This window comes from Callithrix jacchus, chromosome 1 (genome assembly GCF_049354715.1).
Source record: "Callithrix jacchus isolate 240 chromosome 1, calJac240_pri, whole genome shotgun sequence".
Classification (NCBI taxonomy): domain Eukaryota; kingdom Metazoa; phylum Chordata; class Mammalia; order Primates; family Cebidae; genus Callithrix; species Callithrix jacchus.
The window spans coordinates 141,445,410-141,466,278 of record NC_133502.1 but is presented as its reverse complement, the minus strand read 5'-3'; the positions used below and the strand labels follow the sequence as shown (position 1 = coordinate 141,466,278).

The window sequence follows — 20,869 nt, the reverse complement described above, 5'->3', positions numbered from 1 at the left end:
TGCTTCTGTCTATTTCCCTGAGAGTTGGTGATGCTGGCATTCAGTTTCCAAATCTCTGACTTTTCTCTGCCTTCCCAATCACCACGGTTGAGTTTCTGGGGGAAAGTTGGGAACTTCCCCCCAGCACTTCCGGGAATCACAGGCTAGCGGGAAATAGAGCCATGGGAGGTGAAGGGAGGGAACCAATCCTGGGGACACATGGTCCTTAGGCTTTCCTGGAAATCCCAGCCTTGTTATCTGGGAGGCAGCTCTATAGCAGCAGAGAGCAAGGTCAGACTCTGGGCTGGAACCAGAGGGGACAATCCTTTGAGGACAGTTGTCTTCTCTGTGAAGAATGCTGGGTAGGTGGGATCAGAGCCCACTAGGGTGGGAAGGTAGGGAGGAATTTTGTGCTTCCGAGCAGGGAATTTGTTCATGCGAATTTTTGCAAAATGAAAAATTGTGTCTGTGATTTTGCAAATGTATGCCCCTGCTCCCACCTTCTGACACACATAGTCCTCTGACTCCAAGTTTCTTCATCTTCCCCTATCTGCCCCCACCTCCCACTCCCTCTCCCTGTCTCTCTTATGGATCCTGTTTCCTCTCTCTCCACCTGTTTCTCTTTCCACACTTAGACTAAACTCCAGGATCACCCAGGGGCAGGGTGCTTGGGAGAGCAGACACAGGGCTAAGTGTCCAGGGAGCCTGTTCTCTATATATAAGGTGGCATGGGAGATCATCTGGGGGTCATGGGACCAGATGAAGCAGATGAATCTGAATGTCCTGCTCCTTTCCCAAACCCTGTCCTCTCTCTCCCTGCCACAGGTCAGGATGGAGATCTCTTTCTTATGGGTCACTACAAATACCTCTCTGTGGCTGCCCCACCTCCAGCCTCTGCCATCCTCATCACCCTCTACCCAGCAGCCTCGATGGTCTTGCTAAGACTCCAATGTGTTTCTATTCCTGACTTCTTTATGCTCTTCTATGCCTCCATAGCCTTGGCCCCAAAGGCATTTCAGGATGCGGTGTCTGAGCCACTCAGGTTGCCCCAGCCTGCCTTCTGGTCTCTGCCACCTCACTGGTTACTAAACTTTTTTCCCATCCCTCAAGGTGGCAACCCATTCATGTAGGGTCCCACCCCTGTGCCCTGGAGCTTGGGTTTACTTCTCACAGGTCAAAGTTGTCTTACTTACTTGCTTGCATCATTTATTCGGTCAATATTTATTTAAATCTATTTCAAACGTTGGGTGTACCTGTGCTATGCCAGACCCAACTCTAGGTGACTGGAGATGGAGGCCACAGGGCTGCCCTTATTGGAGCTCACACACACCACAGAAGTAACTAGATAATTAGACATCAAACTAACTACCATAAGGAAAAACAGCAGGGCATTAAGAGAGAGGATAAAGGGGCTTACTAGAGGCTTCTCTTAGGTGTCATTTAGGCTGCCACCTCTTTTTTTTTTTTTTTTTTGAGACGGAGTCTTGCTCTGTCACCTAGGCTGGAGTGCAGTGGTTTGATCTTGGCTCACTGCAACCTCCACCTTCCCAGGTTCAAGTGATTTTCCTGCCTCAGCCTCCCAGGTAGCTGGGACTACAGGTGCATGTCACCTCACCTGGCTTTTTTTTTTTTTTTTTTTTTTTTGTATTTTTAGTAGAGACGGGATTTCACCATGTTAGCCCAGGATGGTCTCGATCATGATCTGCCCACCTTGGCCTTCTAAAGTGCTGAGATTACAGGCGTGAGCCATTGTTCCTGGCCCTAGGTTGCCACCTCTTGCCTGAGGGGGCTGGGGAATCAGACTTGGGACTTTTGCATGAACAAATATATACAGTACACAGTTGTGTTTTTTGTTTTTATTTTTTGGAGACCGAGTCTCACTCTGTCACCCAGGCTGGAATGCAGTGGCATGATCCTGGCTCACTGCAACTTCTGCCTCCCAGGTTCAAGCGATTCTCCTGCCTCAGCCTCCTCAGTACTTGGGATTACAGGCACGTGCCACCACTCCCAGCTAATTTTGTATATTTAGTAGAAATGGTGTTTCACCATGTTAGTCAGGCTGATCTCAAACTCCTGACCTCTGGTGATCTGCCTACCTCAGCCTCTCAAAGTGCTGGAATTACAGATGTAAGCCATCCCACCTGGCGTACAGTACACAGTCTTAATGCATGTGTACAGTTGACCCTCCATATCTGTGAGTTCTGCATTCTCTGATTCAACCAACCACATTAGAAAAAATAAAAAACAAGCTAGGTGCAGTGGCTCAAGCCTGTAATCCCAGCACTTTGGGAGGCCGAGGCGGGTGGATTACAAGGTCAAGAGACCAAGACCATCCTGATCAATATGGTGAAACCCTGTCTCTACTAAAAATACAAAAAATTAGCTGGGCGTGGTGGCATGTGCCTGTAATCCTAGCTACTCAGGAGGCTGAGGCAGGAGAATTGCCTGAACCCAGGAGGCGGAGGTTGCGGTGAGCCGAGATCACGCCATTGCCCTCCAGCCTGGGTAACAAGAGCGAAACTCCATCTCAACAACAACAACAACAAAAAGAAAAAACAATAAAAATAGAAATACAACAATTTAAAAAAATACAAATAAAAACCAAAACTATAACAACCATTTACATAGCACTTACATTCTATTCGTTATTTCAAGCAATCTAGAACTGATTTAAAGTAGATGCTGGGGTGTGCTTAGATCATATGCAAATATTATGCCATTTGTTATATAAGGTACTTGAGCATCCTCAGAGTTGGTATTCTCAGAAGGTCCTGGAACTAATTCCCCACAGATATCTAGGGACAACCATACACTTGTACCACTCTCTCCCAACAACGGTGAATACAGTTGTGATTTCTGTCACCATAAATTAGTTTTGTCTTTTCTTGAGCTTTCTATAAGTGAAATCATTCATCATATACTTCTTTGTGTCTTTTTCCCCCTTTGCTCAACATTTTGTCTGTGAGATTTATCCACATTGTTGTACGTAGATGTAGTTGGTTCTTTTCCATTGTTGTACTCACATCACAATCTGTTTATCTATTTGAGTTGTTTCCAGTTTGGGACTATCATGAGTAAAGCTGCTATGAACATTTTTTTTGTTGTTGTTGTTGTTGTTGTTGAGAGGGAGTTTCGCTCTTGTTACCCAGGCTGGAGTGCAATGGCGCGATCTCGGCTCACTGCAACCTCCGCCTCCTGGGTTCAGGCAATTCTCCTGCCTCAGTCTCCTGAGTAGCTGGGATTACAGGCACGCGCCACCATGCCTAGCTTGTATTTTTAGTAGAGACGGGGTTTCACTATGTTGACCAGGATGGTCTCAATCTCTTGACCTCGTGATCCACCCGCCTCAGCCTCCCAAAGTGCTGGGATTACAGGCGTGAGTCACCGTGCCCGGCCGCTATGAACATTCTTGATCAACATATTTGATCATTCCTCCTGGGTATATATCTAGGAACAGACTTTCTGAGCCATAAAATAAATATATTTGTAGCTTTAGTAGATACTGCCAGTAGATACATGCAGTAGCATTGTATGGCGTTCCAGTTGCTCTACATCCTTGCAAGGGCAGAGATTTTTGTCTGGTTCACCGCTATACTTAGATCAATGTCTGGCATATTGTAGGTGCTCAATATATATTTATTGACTGACTTAGGAATGGGGGAGCCATCAGCATTCCTGAGGTCCTACTCTGGCCCAGGCACTAACTTGCTGTGTAATTCTGAGCAAGTGACTCTCTTTCTCTGGGCTGTTTCCCTGTCTGCAGCATAACAGGACCAGCACTAGGGTCTTTAAATGCCTGCTGGGTGCTATGAAAGCTAGACACCTGTTCATTCATTTACTCCACTTGTATTGATTAATGATGGCACCTACTATGTGCCAGGATGGTAAGGGTATTATCTGTGACATGCCACTGACAGCATCCTTCAGATCAGCTGGGGTCAGGGGTCACTGCCCATCTTGTCCCCAAGTCATCTTTCCGGAGCCCGCTCCTCCTCCCTCTGTCCAGCCCTGACCCTGGGGGGAGGGGGTCTGGTCTGAGACTCAGGATGGAAAATGTGATTAATAATAAAAAAAACATCCAAGAGGAAGAGACCAGGAAAACAACTTGGGGAAGGCTCCCCCCACCCGGGAGAGGGGGGCCATGTCCTGGGCCTCGGGACAACTCCGGCTGCCCTCCCGCCGCCCTTTCTGGGAAGCTGCCATAGGAGTGGATAATTTTAGCCAAAAGTGAAAAAAAAGTCACCCTAATTATTTGCTTTTAAAAAAGATGCCCCCCAGTGTAAATTATGCTTCCCCTGGGGGCTTCCCTCTACTCTGTTACCCTCCTCCTAATGGTCTCCCTGCTTGGTCAGGCTGGGGGGCCCTGGAGACACTGGGCTGGGGGCAGAGGAGGAATTTCAACATGAAATGTTTTGTTCATTAACAGAGAACATAGGGGGAAATTCCCTTTCTGCCTGAGGAAGTTCAAGCAGACACTCAAAAGCTATTGTAAAAAATTGAGTCTAGGCTGCAGAATGGGGTGAGGGTTATGTTGGGGGTTCATACAGCAGACATTTCCCTCCTCTCAGACTCATGACTTCCAGGGGTTTCCTGAGCCTTAATCTTTCTGCCTTTGGTGATTTTGTTCCTGATTCCTCAGGTTACGCTCAAAATTTCTTCTTAGCAAAGCATGAGAAACTAGGATTAGCCTGGAGTTAGAACTTCCAATGGAGGTGGAAGAAAGGACATCAAAGGGAGGGAGGAGAGACCTTGGACATGAATAATTTAGAATTCTGATAGAATATATTGGAATTGTTAGGCAGCAAATCTGAGGGGAACCTGGACAGGAATGAAAGCCCCTCTCAGAATAGATTTAGAGGGCCCTGGTGAGAAGGGAAGAGGAGATAGCTCCAGGAATTGGGGGCAATTCCAGGTTGAATACTTAGTTTCCCCCATTCTCTACCTTTGGGAAGTATTTGCCCTTTCTGGTGCCAGAGGTTGGAAGGGTCAGGGCACACAGGCAGCTGTCCAGATGATGGGATTCCAGAAGGGGTTGTGCAGGATAGGGATGTTGTGAGTGGGTCCCAGGTACTATCTTAGAAGGGTGCTGGGAGTTGTCTCTGGATCTGGCGGAAGTTGTCCCTAGGGGCCTGGGCTGGACCCTGAGTTGGGGGGCTTTAGGCCCCCCTCCCTGGCTCGGCCCCGGGGCTGTGTCGGATCGGGTTTCTCGGCGCCTGGAGCCTCCGCGAGGCCGAGCTGTTCCCGGGCCCCGGCCAAGCCGCCCCGGGCGCTGGCACTGTGTGAGGAAGCAGGCGGGGTGAGGGGGAATGAGGGGGGGTGCTGTGAGGGTGTTTACGTAACTGCCTCCTGGAGCCCGCGCCGACCCGCCAAACCCCAGTGTGAGTGAGAGCGTGTGTGACTCTGTGTGTGCCTGTGTGACACTCAGTGTGACTGAGTTCATGGCTGTGTGTGTAACTGTGTCTATGTGTGGGTATGGTGTGTGTGACTCAGGGACTCTCCCACTCTTTTGGGACCTCTAGTTCCTAGCCCAGGCTGGGGACCCTGATTCTCAGTGTACCACAGTGAAGTTGAATATATACACCTTTTACTGTTTGAGATTGGGTGTGCAACTTTGTGTGACCATGTGTTTTTTGGCATTTGTAATACAGAGAGCCTGTGTGTGAGTGTGTGTTTGTAACTTTGGAGAGCCAGGTGTGTGCTCCAGGGAGGAACTTTCTGATGGTATAGCAAGTGAGAAGGCCGGGCACAGTGGCTCACGCCTGTAATCCCAGCACTTTGGAAGGCTGAGGTGAGTGGATCACGAGGTCAGGAGTTCGAGACCAGCCTGGACGACATGGTGAAACCCCATCTCAACGAAAAATACAATATTTAGATGGGCATGGTGGCAGAGGCCTGTAATTCCAGGTACTCCGGAGGCTGAGGCAGGAGAATTGCTTGAACCTGGGAGGCAGAGGTTGCAGTGAGCCAAGATCACACCACTGCACTCCAGCCTGGGTGATAAAGCAAGACTCCGGCTGGGGGGCAGGCAGGGTAAGCAAGTTAGAAACCAGCACCACTTCCTAAAGGAACACTGGAAAGGTAGACCATAGGAGATGGGGAGAGAGCTCTCCTTTCTCAGGGACGTGTCAGTAAGAATGAGGAAGGGTCTTTGCTTGCCCAAAGGGTTGGGATGGCACAAATGACCCCTTGGTGGTGGGGAGGAGATCCAAGTTTAGGTCACCTGCCAGAGTGAAGAGTGGTGCCAGAAGTCCTGGCAATAGAGCCCCTTTCACTGTAGTTAGGTACTGAAAGCCAATGCCAAACTTCGCCGAACTTCCCCTAACTTCCCAAGGCCTCTCGGGGTTACCAAATCTGAGATCCACATCAGGTACAGGGCACAAGGGATCTGGCCTGGGCGTGTTACTTCCAGCCACTCCTTCATGGGCGAGGTAGATGGTGAATTTGTGGAGGTGGGGTTGGGGAGAGGATGTCAGTGAAGTGGATTTGGCTTAAGGATAAGTGAGGTGACACAGAAGGGGGCTGAAGCAGGGCTGGGGAGGCCAGGAATAGGAGCGCCTAATAAAGCTAGAGAGGAGGCAAGGCCAGGTCCTGCAGGGCTTTGAAGCCCCACCTAAATAACCCAACTTTACCCCCAAGGCGGTGGGGAGGGCCCAGCACTGAGGATTACAAGCTCAAAGGCTACAGTGTAGGTAAGGGCATCGGAGGCGGCAGGAGCGAAAACCCCGACTAGTCTGTTGACGCAGCTCCGGGGGGAGGAAAATTGGTTGTGGGCCGGGTGGCAGCGGTGTGGAGAGGTGGCAGCACTCGGTGTTCAGTAGGTGGCCGAGGCCTCAGCGCGGAGCAGGAGCAGCAGCCACAGGAGAAAGCACGTCTCGCACTGCCCGCCAGGTGTCGCTTCGGCCCCGGGGAAACGCTCGAGGCCGCTGGGTCCCGCGCTGGGAGGAGCTGCTGACCAACCGACGCCCGGACAGAGGTCCGACGTGCGCCTCTCCTCTTCCTTTATCCTCCGACACCCACACGTCCACTTCCAGGACTCCGGACGCCCAGTGCGCATCTTGTCCCCGCAGCCGTGGACTGAGGCTCTGCCGACTGCAGCCTCTGCTTCCCCAGGGGCCAAGGGGGTACGTTGGACCAGGGCGGAATTCCCGACTGCTCCCAACCTGACAGAAAGAGGCTGATCCAGGGACACCGGAGCATCTGGAGGTCAAGTCCGTTCCCCAACCGCTCGCTGATTTCCACCCAGTCCGCCCCTCCCCGGTCGGATGAGAGCGCCCAGGCCAGTCAGCCCTCTGGGGAGGAGCGGTCTCTGGTGTACTGAACCTTGCCAGGGCCTAGAGCTTCGCTGCAGGGGCAAGTTCTGCTCCTCACAAGATCCCGTCGCACCGCCCCCTTCCTTCCCCTAGTCCACCGTCTAATCCTGGTCTGTGGCCGGGGAAGCAGGAGGCCAGCGGCCCGGAGAGCCCGGGGAGAGGGCACCTAGTGTGGGCGGCTGTGGGCTGATTCTCAGCTGGGCGCAGCTAATTTGCTGTGTGTCCTGAAGTCCTAGCCGGCCGTCTCTGAGCTCCAGCCCGTGCCGACCCCTGCCAGTTGTAGGGAGGGGATTCTGTGGCCACCGAAGTGAAAGTGAAGCCCAGGCCGTGACGGGAAGAAGGATTTTCCTCTGCAGTGGGAGTCCCTGAGGCATTTGTTGGGAAAGGGCCCAGGCGCTCTAGGCAGCCTACTGGGGAAGGATGTGAGGAAACAGTGAGACATTTCCCTCCCTTCTCCTCGCCCTCAGTCCTAGAGCAACTCCCCCGAGGGCAAGGCCCAGGATTATGGGTCATGGGTCAGGTGAAAAATCCAAAAGGTGGAGACGGGGTGGCCTTCTCAGTCTCTGCCTCTGCCATGGCCTCTCCATCGCGCTGTCGCGTGGCCTCAGAAGTTGGTCAGGTTGTCTAACTTTACTCTCTCGTGTTGCAGCCAGACCGGAGGCCCAGCGGCGAGTGCAGTGAACACCCTGGCCCCTCAGAGGCCCAGGCTGCGAAGGGAGTGAGCCTCCTCTCGAGGGGTGCACCTCCCGCGCCAAGGCCGCCGAGGGGTGTGCCTGTGCCCAGCATTGAGGGTGCACCCTCCCTACCCCTTCATTCCAAGGGAGGTTTCTCATCCCAGCTGTGTGTCCTCGGGGCGCGAAGAACATGCGAGTAGTGGCGTTGGTGTCATCGGAGACATGGGAGGCATGGGCCTGGGCTCCCGGCCCGGTCCATCCTCGATCACGGAAGCCCTTTTCCCTCCCGCGAGGGGGTGACCCGGAGGGGAGTCGTTGCGGGGGGCAGTAGGAATAGGGGAGGGGCGGAGCCGGCTGGCTTCTTCTGGCTTCTTCTGCCCAAAGTGGGGGTTGGGGGTTCTGGCTAGCATACCTCTCACGGCGACGCTGGAGGGAGGACCCCGAGAGTTGGCCCGGGGTGTTTCGTGCCAGGGAGTCGGTGCGAGGCCGTCAGGGCCTGAACGTGCGGGAGTGTGCGCAGGAGAGACCTGGCCAAGGCCGAGGGGGAGAGTGAGTGTGAAGGAGCGATCCCGGGGGTGGGTGCGCGCCCAGCCGCCCTAGGGGAGCAGGCAGAGTGGGTGTGGGTGTGTGTGCGCGCGCGTTTGCGAGACCCGCGGCCGGGGTTGCGCGTGAAGCACTGGGACCACAGCCGTCTGGAGGGCGCACCCGAGAAAGGGTGAACGCGAAGGGGCCACGCGTGTCACTGGGGGCGAGTGTGCCAGCGCGGGGGGGAGGCAGAGCGCGTGCCAGTGCCGGGCGAGTGGGAGTGGGGACTCACAGGCCCTTGCAGGGCAAGCGTGCCCCCGCGAGCTGGCCGCGCGTGCCAGGCGCGGGAGCGTGCCAAGTCGGGGGCGCGCGGGGCCCGTGGCGGGGAGGGGTCGTGGCGCGCGGCCGCGGAGGCGCGGGGAGACAAGGCAAGAGGGGGAGGGGAGCGAGGGCGCGCGCGGCCGAGCGGGCGCCCGCGGTCACATGGGCGAGGGAAGGAGGGAGGGAGCGCGCGAGGGAGGGAGGAGGATGGGGGGGTTAAAGCCGCGAGCGCCGAGGAGCCGGTGCAGAGCGGGCGGTGGCGGCAGCGGAGGCGGCGGCTCCAGCCGGCGCGGCTCGGGTCTCCGAGGTGGGATCCGGCGGGCAGTGCTAGCTCCGCGCTCCCTGTCTTGCTCGCTGCCCGAGGCAGTCGGAAGGCGCGGCGCGAAGCACTGGTGGCCCGAGGGCGCGGTGAGTACCCTGCGGCGGAGTGCGCGCGGCCGGACCCTCGGAGCCCGGGTTGACGGACAAACCCGCGGCCCTCGTGCGCGCGGGAAGAGTGAGGGGTTACCCATGGGCCCACGGCCGGGGGCGACAGGAAAGTTCACGAGAAACTTTGCCCGCAAACTCGGGGGCGGGGGCGCTGGAGAAGCGGCCCCCAGGTCCGGGCGCTCCGGGGGTTGGGCGTGGTAGTGGTGGTGGTGGGGCCGGACTGCCGATTAGAGGGAGGTGGCTCCGGTGGTTCGCCCTAGTGTGCCTCTTCTTCCCACCCCTCAGCTGCACGCGCGGGGTCTGAAAAAAATTCCTGGGCTTGGAGCGTTCGCAGTGGCCCCTTCGCGCCCAAAGGTGGCTTCTTTCTCGGGCAGAAATCTGGACTTAAAGCGCCCGGGGATGCGAACGGATGGTTGCGCGTCTGCCAGTGCCTGTGTGTCCGTGTGAATCCGCGCGCTCTTGTGTGCGTGTGTGTGTGTGTGTGTGTGTGTGTCGGTCGGCCTCCCATGGTTTTCTCTTGAGTCCGCCTGGATGTATCTCCACGTAGTGGGTCTCCTCCAGTGTGTCTCTTTGTAAGTCTTCCTGGCTTGTGTGAGTCCACCTTTGGTGTATTCCCCAAGTGTCTCTTTGTGAGTCTGCTCGTGTGTGTCTCCTCCAGTGCAGCTCAGTGTGAGCCAGCCTGGGTGTCCCTGCTCTGAGTAGTGTATCTCCGCGTGCGTGGGGGCTGGGCCGTGGGGAGGTCACCAGACGGACAGCTCTCCCTCTCGGTTCCTCTCCTCTCCCGTGCCTCTCCTCCAGCGTTAGCTCGCTCGCTCGCTCGCTCACTCGCTCGCTCCCTTGTCCCCCTCCCCCCTCCCCCCTCCAGTAGCTTCAGGCGGGCAGAACTATTTCACGCCTTGTTGAAAATTCAGGATTTTCTTTCTCTTTCCGTCTAGTCTGTCTCTTTGAGAAGCGTTTGTGTGTGTCTGTGTGCCTGGCAGCTTCTCTGTAACATTGGGTGTGTGTCTGCATGCCGCTCTTCGAGTGTGTCTATAACACTAGTTGTTCTGCCTGTAATACTTGGTGTATTTGTATCTGTGTCACTGGGGGTGTTTGTGTGGCTGTGATCACTGAGGTGGTGAGAGTCTGAAATGCTGGGTGTGTCTGTGCATCTGTAATTGCTGTATGTCTGAGGGGACTGAAACACCAGGTATATTTTTGTGTGTCTAACTCTCGGTGTGATGATGTGCCATTGCATGTGTGGGGATGGGGCTTGAGCCATTGCATATTCCTAGGGATGTAGGGCTAGCAAGGACTTGGGGGCTAGAAGGGCCTGGGTGTCTCAAACTATGCCCCCCCTGTCTACACTGTCACAACCCACACAAATCCTCTCAGCTGGTGCAGGGGCTCCTGGTCAGCATTGGTGAGATGGAGCTAAGGTTCACACTGTCAGGGCTGATACTCCAGCTGAGACCCTGAGCCTACACAAAAACTAGGAGTTTAAAGTTCATGCACAGGGTTTCCGGGGGGCTCTGGAATCCATACTCAGATGCACACTGGGACACTTCAACTCCTTCTAGGGTCTAGGGATTTACATTCATATGGACTCACACATTGTGGGGCTCATATTCAGGGATACACTTCAGTCCTGGAGTTTCCACATAGACTTACATTGGGACTCTGCTCACACTGGAACTATAGGCTCATGCATAGATTCACGGTCTTATCCTTTAGCTTAGATATACATTGAGACCTAGAGCTCACACTCAGAATCTCACCAGGGTTCTAGGGCTCACACGAAGACTCTGGGGCTCACTCCAATTCACACTTACATTCTGGGACTCTAAGTTACAATCAGATTCACATGGGGAACATGAGGCTCACATTTGAACTCAAGGACTCAATGAGGACACTGGGGTTAATAGTCGGATTCACATTTCCAAGCTGGGTCTCACATTGACTCACGCAGGGACCCTGGAGCTCACTGAGATTCACATACGACCTTTGGGCTCACACTTAGATTCATGTGGGGACTCTGAGGGTCAGATTTCGATGGAAACCTAGGGCTCACACTTAGATTCATACCAGGATCTTGGTCACTCCCTCAGACTGACATGAGACCCTGTGACTCACTCAGATTCACATTGGGATCTCAGAGCTCACACTCAGACTCACACTAGTACTCTAATGCTTATGCTGATTTGTACAGGAATTCTGGGACTCAGGCTGACACTTCAGTCCTGGAGCTCACATTCAGACCCACTGAGTTGTGTGGGTTTTTTTGTTTGTTTGTTTGTTTTTAGAGGCTTGTTCTGTCGCCAGGCACCAGGCTGTAGTGCAGTGGCACTATCTCGGCTCACTGCAACCTCTGCCTCCCGGGTTCAAGCAATTCTCCTGCCTCAGCCTCCCGAGTAGCTGGAGGTGTGCACCACCTCCCAGGTGTGCACCACCACACCCAGCAAATTTTTGTATTTTTTAGTAGAGACGGGGTTTCACCATGTTGACCAGGATGGTCTCAATCTCTTGAACTTGTGGTCCGGCCGCCTCAGCCTCCCAAAGTGCTGGGATTACAGGCGTGAGCCACCGTGCCCAGCCCCACTGGGGTTTACAGTCAGATGCATGCTGGGACCTGGGCTTATATCAAACCCATACTTGCATCTTGGAGTTCACACTTAGATGGACATTAGACCCAGATGCTTAGATTAAACTCACCCTTTCATCCTGGGCTCACATTCAGATCCACACTAAGATTGTGGCAATCACAATCCCAGTGGAACTTAGGACTCATGGTCAGATATGTCCATGCTTTCCTTTGGTTTATGGTGAGTGTTGGGCCACTTGAGGTGAGGAAGAGACTGACTTCTACAGGATCTGTCCCCTCCAAAGGTGAGGAGGAGAGAGGATATACATTTGGTCACATCCCTCACATGGACTGTGGGCTGATGGAGACATGGGCGGGGGTGGTGATAAAGGCTAACCCAGTTAAATTTCCCTGCTTTCCTTCCATGAGGAGACTAGGCTCTTAGCAGGAAGATCTGCCAAGATTGTTGGTATAGGGGTGACATGAACCCTTAGATTCCTCCATGTGCCGTTTGAATGCACATCCATTCCCCTTGAATAGTTTTGGACATCCCTTCTGTGGTAGAGAAGGCCAGGTAGGGGAAATAAGACTCTTGTCCTCCCAAGACGCCCCCCCTCCCATACACACACATCTCAATCATTCTTAAGATGGGAGGGGTGTGAAGATTAGAGGGAGCAGACTTTGGCTCCTATGACTGCTCCAGGGTGCTGAATCTGTGATTATAGGAGAGATAACAGCCTCAAATCTATTCAGGGAAAGTAGCTAGAGGAGAAGACTAGAGCTCACCCTCTCTTCTCTCCTCTGCCCTGGCTGGGGAAGGGTAGAGACCATGTTATGTTGTGTATGTCTCTGGGATTGCCTGTTGAGCCCTTATCCTGGCTCCAGGGCATGCCTAGGCTTCCCCAAGCTGTTCCCCAAAGGAGCAGTAGCCTTGGAGGGGCTTGGTTGCAGCCAGCCCTGGGACTCCAGCTCCCCTGGAGATTCTCATGGACTTTGTGTGCTCTGCTACTTTGGACAGTAGTTAGGGCTGCCTGAGACACACTGTCTTCTCCCATGGGAGCCCTCACAGTAGGGACATGGTCCTGTGGTCTCTACCCCAGTGTTGAGATGACTGGGCTATAACTGCTGCCTGTCCCCGAAGGGGACACATGCTCTCCAGCCCCACTATGGGGCCTGGAAGGCAAGGCGCCCCTGCTCTCTGCCCCACCACGGTGAGTTGAAGTGTAAATGAATTGGAAACATATGGAGTGGATTTTCTTTGAAATGCAGATAGGTCGGGGGGACCGTGTATGGTTGGTTTGGGGGTGTCCTGGAGAGCAAGGAGCCTGAGAAGTGAGAAATGACCCCTCCTCCAGATCCACCATTGGGTGGGGGAGACCTCAGCTGTGTAAACTCCTGTGGCCCTGGGTGACCACACCTACAAGGGCTCTTGGCTTCCTGTAGGGATAGGCTGAGAAGGCAAGTGGTCCCTGGGGATGGAGAGCACTGAGGTCATCAGTCCCTTTTACCTTTCCAGAGGGCAAAGAGAGTCCCAAAGCACAGAGCTCTGCCGGTTTGGGGGTCACCAGAGCTAGGCACTCTGGGGGCCAAGGGGTGGATGGAGGAGCTGAAGCAGATGTTCAGGAAGAGTCAGACCCTGCTACTGTGGGCAGCCAGTTCCCAAAAGCTGGGGCTAGAGCTACAGTAGCAGGAACTGAAATTAAACTATGATAGTGACTTGTGTTCAGCTTGAGGGCCCATCTTGGGTTTAGGAGCAAAGAGTCCTCAGTCCTGTAGGACAGGTTTCTCCAGACCCAGGGCAGTCAGTGTGTCCCACCATATACCCTACCTATACTTTCCCCATGTGACATTCAGCGAGGTTGCATAGTAGCTGCATATGAGCTCTATGTGACTCAAGGACTGGATCAACCTTGCTCACCCCGTACTCGCCCGCCCTTGGCACAGACCTCATATGCCTTAGGAAGGCATTCTTGTGTGAACAATAATACATCTTTTTCTCTCTCATCAGACTGAATGCTCCTTGTGGGCAGGACCATGTGCCTGGCTCTCTGTACAGTGCCTGGCAGGGAATAGGTGCTCAATAAATGTTGAGGCATGAATCACTGAATGGGACAGATCGTGGGGAGAGGGAACCTCCTGGGATTTGTGGTTTGAGACCCACCATCCCTTGTTCTACACCCCTGTTTTCCTCAAAGCAACACTGGTTTGCAGATTAGACTACAGGAAGGAAGGACTTCCCTGAGTGAAGGGAAGGAGTGCAGAGGAAAGGTCTGGACCAGAGGAGGCTGGGGCAGGGTAATCACCCTGATTCCATGGCAGACGTTGGAGGTCACCCTCCCCCTTCCCACCCTCAGGATTTTTCAGAAGGCAAGGTCCTTTTCCCCCTATGTGGTTGTAAACATTTCCCTTGCCCTCTCTAAGTGTGGGTTTCTTAGACTCTACCTGAGGAAATAGACCCTATCTCTGACCTTCCAAGGCTTGGCTCTAAGACTGTGTAGCTGTTGTGGGCACCACAGAGTGGTTATTAATGTCTGTCTGAGAACACGGGGTTCAAATCCTAAAAATACTCTGTCCAGCCAGAGCCCAGGAGTTGCTGATGTGGGCCAGTGGTTGCATCTGGGTCAGACAGAGATAAAGAGGAAGAGACACACACCCAATGCCAGGAAAGACTGGGAGAGTGTGTGAATGTGGGAAACTGAGGTAGCATGGATGAGAGAGGCACAAGAGACAGAGCCTTTGTTTTATGTGGAGCAAAGATGTATAAAATTACTGGTACAAGTTAGTCAAATTATGGCAACATTTAGGGTAATCTGTTATCCTACACTGCAGAGAATTTCCTTCTAAGAGAGTCTGGAGATACATCTGATACCAGACATAAAAACCAAGTATTCAGTAGGATCCATTTCAAGTCCAGCTTCAGGATATTCCAAAATAAGAATGTGGCAAAAAACAAAGTATTCCCAACTACCCTTTTCTGAGCCACTGCCCTCCTCCTTACCTCTTCAGAGCCCCTTCTTGCAGCCAGAGTCCCAATGAGGGTCTTCAGACTCCCTTTTATAGCTGCCCCCAACCTCAATTCTAAATCCCAGGCCTTTGTATAGCCCCTCTCTCCAGAAGGGAGCTGCAATGGTGGACCCAAAAAGGCAAGAGGAGCCCAGAGTCAGAGGGAAGATGCCATGTAACCTTGGTCCATGAGCTGACCTTTCTGGGCCCCTCTGTGAAATTGTGGGATGGGGGGCTGGGCCCTGGCCCAGGCCTGGAGAGAAGGCAGTTTTGGCACCCATCCAGGCTCCTGACGTCAATGACTCTCCAAATAATGGAATCAATATTGGGGGGTGGGGGCAAGCATGAACCAGGCCCCAGCGATTAGAAACAGATCAGCACAACTCCGCAGCTGATTCTGATAGAGCTGCCTTGGAGCGTTTGGGTGGGAGGCCTGGAAGGAAGGTGGACCTGCAGGGGTGGGGTTGCGGGGTGCTCAGGAATGGGCAGGCAGAGCCACCATGTGTCCAGAGCTTGAGTGTATACAAGTGAGTAGAGATTTGAGCTGTCTGGGATTGGAATGATGGGGTGAGGGCCCCTGTCCTGGTCCCTTTCTCCTGAGTCTACAGGGTTCTAAGGCTAGGTGAAGTTTGTGGATGGAGTGACAAATTTCACCCAACAAGTGATAAAGAGTGGACAAGAGGAGTTCATCTCTCTGCATTCCAGATGTGGGCCCCTAGGCTATATTAGGGGTCACAGGTTATACCCATGTAGGGGAAGAGTTCTGAGTGAGATCTAGGTAAGATGACCTTTTGCTTGGAGGCAAAGGGCATTAATCCAAGATAGAGAGATGGGTATCCCTCCTCAGATTGGGAGTCTGGCCTCCACCAGCTCACATTCTCTCAGCCTCCAGAGGGCAGCAGGTGAGGATGGAGGGGACCATAGGGTCTATCGGGGGCTGGCCTGGCAGCAGCTGACAAAAAACAGGAAGAAGGGCTGGGGGAGCGGCTGTAATTATGGGGCATTTATTATTAATCAGATGAAATTGCTGGAAGCAGCTGGTGTAATGTGCGTAGCGATACAGACTCTGCATGCTTCCCCCACAACACGCACACACGCATACACACACCATACAGCCTGAGCCTTGCTTGCTTTCAGTTTGTTTCTTGTGAAGGTCAAATGGGTCTATATGTATCGGCATACTGGAGTGTATCTGTGTTTTTTCATGTCAGCCTGTACCCTCCTCTACTCCTGTTGTCTCCTTTTCCAGCTCTCTCTCTCATTCTTTGGCCTAATGTGTCCTTCTCTGTCTCTGGCTTCCCCTCAGTCTCCCTCTCTTTGGGCCTGTCTTGTTGTGGCTGTATCTGTCACCATCAGGCAGCCTGTCTCTAACACCTTATTTTAGTTTCTGGCTCTCTCTCCCTGGTTGGTGATGTCTCTGCATCTCTGGGCAGGATTAGAAGACATTGAGTCCCTTTCTCATGGTATGTGTTTAGGCACCTAATCACAGCTTTGGCAGATATATCTGGGACCTGTTTTCAGGGGAGCAGTTGGACCCTGAGGATCAGCTGGGGTCTTATTGAAGGTGAGGGGTCTTTTGAATGGTTGGAGTTTGTAGAAGCAACAGTGGCTTTCAAGATATCCCTGAGTTCAAGGCCAGCTCCTTTAAGAACTACCAGTTGTGTGACTTTGGGCAAGCTGCTTCTGCTCTCTGAGCCTCAGTTTTAGGGTCTGTAAAATGGAAACAGGATTACTTCGAACGCTTGTGGGTTTTTTTCTTGTTTGTTTGTTTGTTTGTTAATACAGGGTTTCACTTGGTCACCTAGGCTAGAGTGCAGTGGCTCAATCTTGGCCTACTGCAACCTCCGCCTCCCAGGCTCAGGCGGGAGCAATCCTCCCACCTCAGCCTCCAGGGTTTCACTATATTGCCCAGGCTAGTCTGGAACTCCTAAGCTCAGGTGATAGACCTGCTTCAGCCTCCCAAAATGCTGGGATTACAGGTGTGAGCCACCATGCCCAGCCTTGAAGCTTGTTTTGATGGTTCAGTATCAAAATGTAAATTAAGTACTTGTCATAGTGTCATAGTGTCTGGGAAATCTAGGACCCAGAACAAGTGTTACCTGCTATATTATTGGGAAAGGCACTGTGGAGGTGGGTGAGAGATCTGCACAGGCAAACTGGAATAGCAGCAAGGTTTTGGAGCCAGATATGGACTCAAATCTAGGCTCTGGAACTGGTCAGCTCTGGGGTCTTGGGCAAGACCTCCTTGAAGCTCAATCCCCTTAGCTATCAAATGGGAAGAACAATAGAACCTACCTGATGGAGAAATCATGAAGATTAAGTAAGATAATGCATATAATGTGCCAAACACAGTTCCTGGCATATAATAGATGCTCAACAAATCATACTGGTGATAGGAAGGGGGTGTTATGATGATAGTTATTTGCACCATGCCTGTGACCCTGTGACTCTAGGATTGTGCATGTGAAGATGTGGGTGATATGGAGGTGCCTGTGTGTCTGCAAACTGATTATATGGGAATTATGGATTGTCTGTGGGTGTGTATCTGTGTTGTATCAGGCTACTGCCTTCTGGCAACCTTTGTCCCTGTGGTTCAGAACCTGAAGTAAGCAAGGGGTGCTGGAAGGGGTCTCTGTTACTCTCAACTTTTCTTCTTACAGATGTTTATCTGCTGCCTGACTCAGTCTCCCCTTCTCACAATGGGGCTGGAAGTATGGAATGGCCTCTGAGTTGGACTAAGGCCTGTGGCTCCTCTGTGACCTCTGATGTGTGCCCTTTGCCCTTCTAGAATCTAGCCTTGTCACCTCGTCTCGCCCCCTTGGTTTTGGAAGTTCTGAAGAGTTTCGTCTAGAGGAGGAAGAGGAGGACATTGATGTGCTTGGTGTGTGGCCAGTGGTGAAGAGGTAGGTGCTGGGGCTCAGGTGGGACAGGTCAATCTCAGGGCATGAGGTGGGTGCAGTGTGGCTATAGGTCTAGGGGACATGAGTGGAGGAGGACCTGAGATTCCTTCCTCTCTTCCCCTGTCATTTCTTCTTCCAGAGGTTTTGGATTCAGCCTGGCTGAGGCTTTTCATGCTCTCATTATAGGCCTAGAAAGGTAAGAGACTTACCTATGGTCACACAGGCAAGAGCAGCACTAGGTCAGGAAACGGGGTTCTACGCTAAGTGGGGGCTGAGTCCCAGATATGAGAGTATGTTTCTGTTTCAGTGTCCTCAGGTTTCCTCTCTGCCCCCGAAACATCTCTCTGGCTTGATTGGAGGAGCAGCTAGGTTTGAAAGAGGTAGAATGGGAGGTCAGAAAGTCCAGAATCTTCTGAGGCCAGCTGTGGGGCCGCGCCTAACTCTCCCTGTGTCTCTCATTCAAGCCAGGCAAGGCCCCTGGATTGGCGGACTGGGGGTGGGGGCATCCAAGGAATCGAGGCACTGGAGCGGAACGGAAGGGCCTATTGTCCAAAACCCGCCAGAGGCCCACAAAGCCCTGCCGGGCTTTTCATCTCAGCTCCCAAACAGACTGGCCATTTTCCTGGCTGGGGGCTGGGGGGGACTAACCCTTCACAACTGGGACCAAGGTGTTGTTGAGGGTGGAGTGGGGTACCCCAGGCTGACACATAAAAGGGGCTTAAGATGGAGCTGGGGCCAGGAGAGGAGGAAGGGAGGCCTGAGATGGCTACAGAAAGTTAAGCTTTTCACCTCACTGTTTCCAGAGGACCCAATGACATGGGGTGTGTATCTGATAGAAGTTGAGACTAGGACGGGGCTAGGAGATGGATTTACAGAATAAAAGATAATATTTATGGGGGATACCTTGGGAGGAGTCTGGTGGCTTATTTGGAAAGTGGGTTACTGAGCTTTGAGGGCACATAATCCTCCACAAACTGGGACCACCATAGGGACCCGGGACAGGAGCTAGAGAAGAGAGGACAGGGTTAGGGGAAAGAATGGGCTCCCTGCAGCAGGAAGAACTGAAGCCAGACAGCAGGAAGGACTTCCTGCCAGTGAACAGTAGCTCAGATGCCCTGACCCTGTTCCTGAGGATCTCAGAGGATTGCCTTGGAGAGCAGGGAAGCTGGAGAACACCCCAGGGGCTCAGGCTGAGGCAGCTTCTGTGGGGGCCAAGGAGGAGGAGGAGGCCAGAGAGGGAGAACTTGGCAGTTCTGTTCACCCTCCCCCACCTCCAACACCACTTTAAAAACAGCTTTTTAATTTAACAAAGTGGCTGAAAAACTGTTTTTGGAAATAAAAGATATTTGCTGTCTCCCAGGCTAGCACTGAGCCCTTGCAGAGAGCCTCTCTCTCTGGGTTTCTCCCTGCTGCTGGTGGTTCCTTTCTTCCCTGTCTCTCTTTTTGTTTGTTTCTGCTCCTCACACACACCCCCACCCCGCCCAGCTTCCCTTTGGCCTCCCATCACCCTCTCTCTCTCCATCATCCTTTCTCTCCATCTCAGCCTCTTTGGGAGCCTCACCCTCAGTGCCTTATCTCAATGGTATCTCTGCATTTCCTTCTGTCTCTCCTCTCCCAGTCTCTTCTGGGGCACATCTCTCTCTCTTGATTTGTCTCTGTCTCCCAGCCTGTCTCAATCTCTGTCTCCCTCCACCCCCCTCCTTTTCCCCCAACCCCAGCTCTAAATGGGTCTATTTAAAACGCCCAACGCTGCCAAGTCAGAAAAGCGTCTCCTGATAAAGCACATTAGGCGGAGGGAGGGAGGAGGGGGAAGGAGGGAGCGGCGGGTGGACGGATTGATCCAAGCCCGTAACCCCATTAATCAGGCAGCGTGGATCCCCTTCCCTCCCCCGTTCCAGCCCCTTTTGAGCTAAAAGCCCCTTAAATATTTATCACCCCCCCCAACAGGGGCAAAGGGAGGGATGTATGGCCCTTGGTGTAAGTATCCACAGCTGTCTGGTGCCCCGGACCCTGTGTGCATGTGCTCATGTGTTATGGGTGTGCACACCTGACAAACCCAGGGTCCAGTGGCCAACCTGCCCCTCACCCTCTGGGCAGCCTGGTGCCTTGGGTTCCTGGAGACCCTAGGAGTCTGGCCCTGCTCCTGTCCCTCTGGAAGGGGGACCTGGGGTCCTCATCCCAAATGCAGAAAGTAACTGGAGAAACGGGTGGCATTGCACTATCATTCCCAGAGGGCAGGATGGTGAGCCTGGGGTTCAGTTCCCAGATTCCTCCAAATTCCCAGCATTGGAAGTAACTTAGGGAATAGAGTTAGGGCCCCATGCTCCTCAAGTAAGGCAACTTGGAAGGTTGGCTCAAGTTCCCACTTTATCCTCAGAGGGCAGGAATAGGACCTGGAATAGGACCTGGGGGTAGGCTGGGAGCCTCCTGTGCCCTAAAAATTGTGGGAACGTGAGCTGATGGGCCTTGGGTGGGGGTAGTCACCCCAGGGAAGAAGAAGGTAGCCCAGAGCTGGGGCTAGGTCCCACATCTCTCACCCCTTGCTGATAGCCCCAGGCAGCAGAGGTCAGCCCTGAGATCGGTAGTGGTCGGCCCGAGTTGCGGCAACTTCGCCTGGGGCGGGGAAGGGAGGCCCCTTGACCGCCCCTGGGTGTGGAGAGGGGCCGGGACCAGAGCGGGGGAGGGTCCCTTCTCCTTCCCCTCCCCCAGCATCAAGTGCCACATCTCCTCCTGACTCAGACAATTAGATTCAAAGGATGACCTCACTGCATGCCGTCCCTCACTCTCCCTCCGCTAGCTACCTCGCTTGCTCGTTCGCTTGCAGCGCGCTCCTTCCTCCCCTCCTCCCGGCCCGCTTGCCCGGTCGCTCACTCGCCGCTCGGCCCTCGTCGCTCAGCTCACCGCTCACCGCGGCCCCTCGCCCACCCGCCTGCCGGGACCTCTAGGGGGGCTGCTCCTGCCTCCCGGGTCCGTCCCTGCTGCCCGGACCCAAGCCCTGCAGACCCGATGCCCGCAGGAGGCCGGGCGGACCCGCGGAGAGCCGGAGGCACCGACGGGGCGCCTGCGTGGGGACTCAGGTCAGTGACCGCAGGGCCCGAGGACTTGTGACCCATGCTGCCGCTGCGACGCCCCCGCCCGCGCTGGCCAGCCAGCCAGCTCGGCCCGCCT

The 20,869-nt window shown here is 53.7% G+C and overlaps 1 protein-coding gene across 25 annotated transcripts in view; it reads left to right on the top strand.

Annotated features, from left to right (window-relative positions):
• Positions 1-20,869, top strand: part of CNTFR (ciliary neurotrophic factor receptor) — a 60,634-nt gene that overhangs the window by 12,916 nt on the left and 26,849 nt on the right. For 2 of the 25 annotated variants that reach the window (XM_078370974.1, XM_078370924.1), the window contains exons 1-3: positions 9,054-9,217; positions 17,590-17,704; positions 17,841-17,897. The gene's annotated coding sequence lies outside the window, so the exon portion shown is untranslated. Of the gene's footprint in view, positions 1-5,354; positions 5,768-7,001; positions 7,183-8,371; positions 8,513-8,600; positions 8,679-9,053; positions 9,218-17,461; positions 17,705-17,840; positions 17,898-20,482; positions 20,779-20,869 lie in introns of those variants that run through there. The other 23 variants (XM_078370982.1, XM_078370929.1, XM_078370943.1 and 20 more) reach the window with 14 other exon arrangements.